This window comes from Cannabis sativa, chromosome 1 (genome assembly GCF_029168945.1).
Source record: "Cannabis sativa cultivar Pink pepper isolate KNU-18-1 chromosome 1, ASM2916894v1, whole genome shotgun sequence".
Lineage (NCBI taxonomy): Eukaryota > Viridiplantae > Streptophyta > Magnoliopsida > Rosales > Cannabaceae > Cannabis > Cannabis sativa.
The window spans coordinates 3,059,135-3,065,024 of NC_083601.1; positions in this window are offsets into that span (position 1 = coordinate 3,059,135).

Below are 5,890 nucleotides of genomic sequence, written 5' to 3' on the forward strand. Positions count from 1 at the left end.
CCGGTTCCTCGCAGGCAGCAAACTCAAATTTTCATAACTTGCTCAAATCAACCCCAAATCACATGAAACCTTCTAGACCTGTTCTATACCTCCCCTAGAACATTTCTAAGGCATCAAAACCACCCAGATTGCACATAATCAAAATTCACCATTAGAGCTCAAGCTTTGAGTTCTAAACTCAAACTTGAGCGAACCTAGCTAGCATGCAATCAAATCCATCTAAACTTACATAAACAAGCTTAGAATAACCTCTGGAAACAATAAGAAACTTCCACAACATCACAGCAACAAAACATAACCATTTCTTTCAAAAATCACATATTTTACATAGAAAAACCCATAGCTTTAAACAAGATAGCAAGCATGCATTAAAACCTAGATAATCCTTTCATTTTAAACCTAATTAAGCTTCTGAAAACAACATATAAACACAGCAACAATCAGCCATCCAAAACTAACATGCAACCTACAATTTTCATCTTAAAAACTTCAAGAACATTAAGAAAGGATGAAGAAGACTTACTAGAAAATAGAGATCACAAAATCTGCTCAAAATGAGCTTGAATCACTAAGGAAAATTCCACTTCCTTGCTACTCAAGGAGGGCCGAAAAAGGAGAGAGCTTGAGAGAAAAGAGCTTTTGAAAATTCTATTTTTTTCTAAGTGTTGAGTTTTTGTAAAAAAAAAATGAATTAAAGCCACTTAACATAACAATTCATTTCAGCCAAATAAAGCATAAATAAACCTTTATTTTTCAATTAATAAATTCACTAAAAGACAAAAAGTCATTGGGGCAAAAAGACCATTTTGCCCCTCCACACTAAAACCACATAATTAACACTAAAGGGGTATTTTTGGGAAATTCTAAATTCCCGGCCATTCCCGACATTCCCAATGTCTAATAAACCGTCCCAAACTACTAACATACTAAGTTGTGATTTCTACTGAGCCAAACACCGGGTTCCAAAATACCGGGCACCGGAAATGCAAAATATGAAAACTACTGAATGACATATTAATGCATTTCTGAATTCAATAAATAACAGTATAATAAATTATTTAAATAGCTATAAATAATTTCATAATTAATCAAGATTAACTGCTAATTTCCAAATTAAACTAAGCGGGCTTTACATAAAGTGTATTCCTTGGTATCCAAGGGTTAGAATCACAAGAAATATGAGAGCCATCACCCACTTTTAATCTTAATCCTTTTTATAAAAGTTCACGACCATAACATATGCCTTGGCATGTTAAAGAGGATGATCGGCCAAGAGAAGCAGTCATGAAGTCATTGTTCAAAAAATATCGACCCTTCAACACTCGGCTGAGAAGAGAATTTGGGTATTGGATAATACGCTTAGCTTGTTTCTCAAGAAGAGCTTGATTGAAGTGGACAAAAGATCTAAAACCCATACCACCATCCAATTTTGTTCTACACAATAGCTTCCATTTCTTCTAGTGAGTCTTCTTCTTTTCAGTATCTAAACCCCACCAAAATTGTGTCATCATCTGTTCAAGTTGACGACTAAACGTAGATGGTAATTTAAAGGAGCGCATAACATAGGTATGGATCGATTGAACCACAGCCTTCAACAGAACCTCTTTACCACCAATTGAAAAAAGTTTGTCATTCCAAGAATGCAAGAGCTTCCAAATACGCTCTTTGATATCTCCAAACAGTTGTTTTTTGTCTTGTTCAGAGTAAGCTGGCAGGCCAAGATATCTCTCATGACATTCACTAATAGGAATTCAGAGGATATTTTGAAAAGATTGTTTGTCTCTATTCAGAGTATTTGGAGAGAAAGACATAACAGTTTCCTCCAAATTGAGATCTTGACCAGAAGCTGGATGGTAGATATCTAAAGCACGTTTGATTGCCCCACATGATCTATCATTAGACTAAAAAAAAGAAGGTTGTCATTGGCAAAAAACAAGTGAGTGATTGATGGAGCATGACAAGAGAAAGCAAGTCCTTTAAGACGACCGATATTTTCTTCAAACTGTAGTAATCAGGATAGACCTTCTGAGAAAATTAAAAAAAGATATGGGGAGAGGGAATCTCCTCGGCGAAGTCCTCGCTGAGGTGTGATGACACCAGTAATCGATCCATTGAGAAGAAAGGAGAAGTTTTTGGTGTGTAGGCATTTCATAATGAGAGAAATCCAACAGATGTTAAACCCCATTTTTCCCATAACAGCAGCTAAAAACGACCATTCAACCTGATCAAATGCTTTGCTCATGTCCAATTTGAGAGCACCAAAACTGCTAGGTCCCCTCGTTCGATGTTTGAGATTATGAACTAGTTCAAAAGCAACCAAAACATTATTCGTAATGAGACGATTAGGGAGAAAGACGCTTTGATTTTCAGAGATGACGGAAGGAAGAACCTCTTTGAGTCTGAGAACAATCATCTTGGATATTATCTTGCAGATAACGTTGCACAAACTAATTGGTCGAAAATCCTTCATAGACCGAGGTTTCTTGATCTTTAGAATTAGAGTAATTAAAGTTTTGTTGAAAGCAGCAGGGTTATCGTTAACGCAGATTTTCGTTAACCAAATTTGAGCCTGAATGATAAACTTGCACAGAAAAATAAAAACAGTAAAGAAAAGAAAATGAATACAAAGGTTTTTTTACGCAGTTTTGTAATTAAAATTTTGCATAGTCCACGAGTCAATCTTATTAGATTTCTGATAGTTTCTAAAAGCCTTTTTTCTTATGAATTTTTCGTCCCCTTTTCAGTATAACTTGCCTCTATTTATAATTACATAGTCAGGCAATTAATTACAGAGTTGAATGTAATCTTTACAAAAATTCTCACCTAAAATCGTGGGATTTGATTACATATCACGCAGTATAAATGCAGTTATTATTTGAAATCACACAGTTGTGATTATAAATCCGCTTTTACCGGGTCAAAATGATCGTGTATTAAACACGTTTTAAGTCTTAACGTTCTGGGATGTCTCGACAGGAACTCAGTACCAATGACCTTGATAGCGAGTTGGAGCTTTTCCCCTATCTTTCTGAGGTTGATGATGTACGCCTCGTTGCTTCTTCGCTTGAAGGCATAACGCTTCATTTTGACAATCACAGTTCTTAATAACAAAGAGTACGTCAACATTCATCATTTGAATGTCAGCTTCTACTCGAGAACTGATTTGCCAAGACTACTAACCTCACTAAAAGATATCTGAAGCTGATTGGTGAAAGTATCAGGAGTATGCCTTCCGATAGCGAGATAAGCGCCTCGCTATTAGTTTCTTGGGTTCGCACAAATGTTATACTTAGTTTGTATATTATATGCTAAGTGTTTTCACATTCATTATGCATCGCTTACGTCTTCCCAGGCACAACAAAGTTGATGTCTTGCCTTGTGCATCCAATGCCGTATGGTTTCTCGTTAATACGTGAGGCAACAATTTGTATATCTTTATCTCGCATAGGATCTTATAGTCAGTAATTTGTAAATATACTCTCTCACTTCTGCATTTAATGAGTTATTCTATTAAATGTAACTACCGCTACATGCATCGATCTATATTCTCCTTAACTTGACACGTGTCCTCCATTAGAATGGTTTCTGAATTTCGGGTATAACAATTGCCCCTTAAAAAGTTCTTTTTAATAAAAAGTACTTTTTAAATGCTTACATAGGGTACATTCGTCACAATCCCTTGCTTCAAGACCACGCATGCCCTCAATTTTAACGGCTTCATGGTTTTGAGGGTCATTATTAGCATTCATGAACTGCCTTTTCATCTTCTACCTCAATCCCAACCGTTGGATTTCCTAACATTTGGCCTTACCGTTACTGGGTTCTAAGTATAAAATGGTGGCTTAGTTTAGCCATGTTCCATACGCTCCTGGTTTTTGATGAGTTTCATCCAGAAATTGGATTGTCATTTTCTTGCTAAGATGTCCCATCCATGTTTAGAAACTTATCCCTCAAAACTCGTAACACCAGAATATACCTACCGCTTTTCCTCTCCATACGTTCTCAAAAACTTCAAAACTCAGTTTAAATTAGAAACGAAGGATTCCAAGACTAAAGATCTTTTAATTAACCCAAACCAAGGAGATACAGTTGATCGTTACGGGCGATCCTCACAAGAGATTTTTTAGGGTAAGCATCATCCTTCGTGAATGGTGGTCTGACCTAAATTATTATATTTTTTTTACCATTGTTGCTTCATTGATCTTTTATCTTTGTCTCTACAGAAATGAACGTAGATTTTGAGAGCGAGTTCAAAGGTCCCTCTCAAGCTGACAAGGAATCCAGGAAGAAGGTAATCCTAGTTGGCGAGGTCATGGATTCTACTAAAGAACCCAAATGGCTCAAGACCCAAGCTTGCATAAGAACATCTCTGAACCAACCAATCATTGGCATTTATAAATTCCCAAGACTGGGAATGAGGTCTCAACCGTAGGGGATGAGGTCTCTGCTGCAGGAAATGGGATCTTCTGATGTAGAGAATGAGGTCTATGCAAAGGTCGAGTCCTTATTTGTGTAGACAGTCTTTCTCGTGCTATGTGTAGATGGTCTTTCTCGAGCTACGTGTAGACGGTCTTTCTCGAATTCACCAGCCCCCCATGAATAACCTTGTATTCTTTGTTTAGGAAAATGGCTTAATGGTTTGCCCCTGGTGGCATTTTTGTAAAGACAAGTTTGTAAACCAACTTGGGTTTTCTCTTATCTTAAATGCCTTGTACTTTTTCATTCGAGCTTAATCTATTTGTGTTTGCTTGCGTTTTCATTCACAATGTAAACAACTATATTTTGATCAAATGCAAAGTACTTTTGAGTCTTTCCATTGCTCGTTATTTTCCTATTTAAGTAGTTAGTAATCTACTAGACTTTTGATTTACGAGCAATTATCAATTCTGCCTCGCAATGATAGTTATAGTCTGTCTTAAGCAAACTTGAATATACTTTTAATGATTTTGTCACTTTGTACATTTTTGATTGCTTGTATGAATAGTTAGATTATCTATCCATTCACTAGGTTTAAGTACTTTTATCAAGACATCTCGATGTCTCGTTTAATACTTTCCGATCTTGCGTGAACCGTTAATATTCAGCTTTGTACGCAAGTTATGAGTTATATCTCATTTATAATTTTTTATTTTCCTTTCTCGTCACACAGGTTTAAACCAAAAAGTTATGATGGTTGATCCCTTTCTCGTCACACAGGTTTAAACCAAAAACTTATGATGGTTTGATCCCTTTCTCGTCCAGAAAGGTTTGACCAAAAACTTTAAATTTTTTTTAAAGTTGTGGGTTTGCATTATATCATGTATTTCCAAATAAATCCCTGTTAATCATACACAAATGACCCTTAAGTAATTTTAAAGAGTAAGGCTTTGTAATTACTTAAATAATAGAAATGATTCTCTTTATTCATAACTGAAGTTAAAATATTACCTCAGCAATGTGAGTTACATCATTTATTTACTTGTAATAGGGTCGCAAATGTTCCACGTTCCAATAGTTCTTTATTTGCAAGCCATTTAGCCGAGCCAATTTGTAAGCTCTTATTCCTACTACTGCTTCGATTATATGGACTCTCCCAGTTTGGGTTGAACACTCATACAGGCGCATCTCTCGTGTTTGCAAATACTTGTCGTAGCACCAAGTCTCCAACATTGAATAGTCTTTTCTTGACTCTTATGTGAGCCCAAAGTACTTATGGTAGCTATCTTTAGAAAATGTTCTTGACAACAAAGTCAAGAACTTTCTTGCAGGTTATGGAAACAAGAGGCTCGACCTCAATCCATTTAATGAAGAAGTCAACTACTACCACTGCGTACTTGGCTCCTTCTCGCCTGGTGGGTAATGCTCCAATTAGATCGATCCCCCATATAGCAAATGGGTAAGGCGAGGTCAT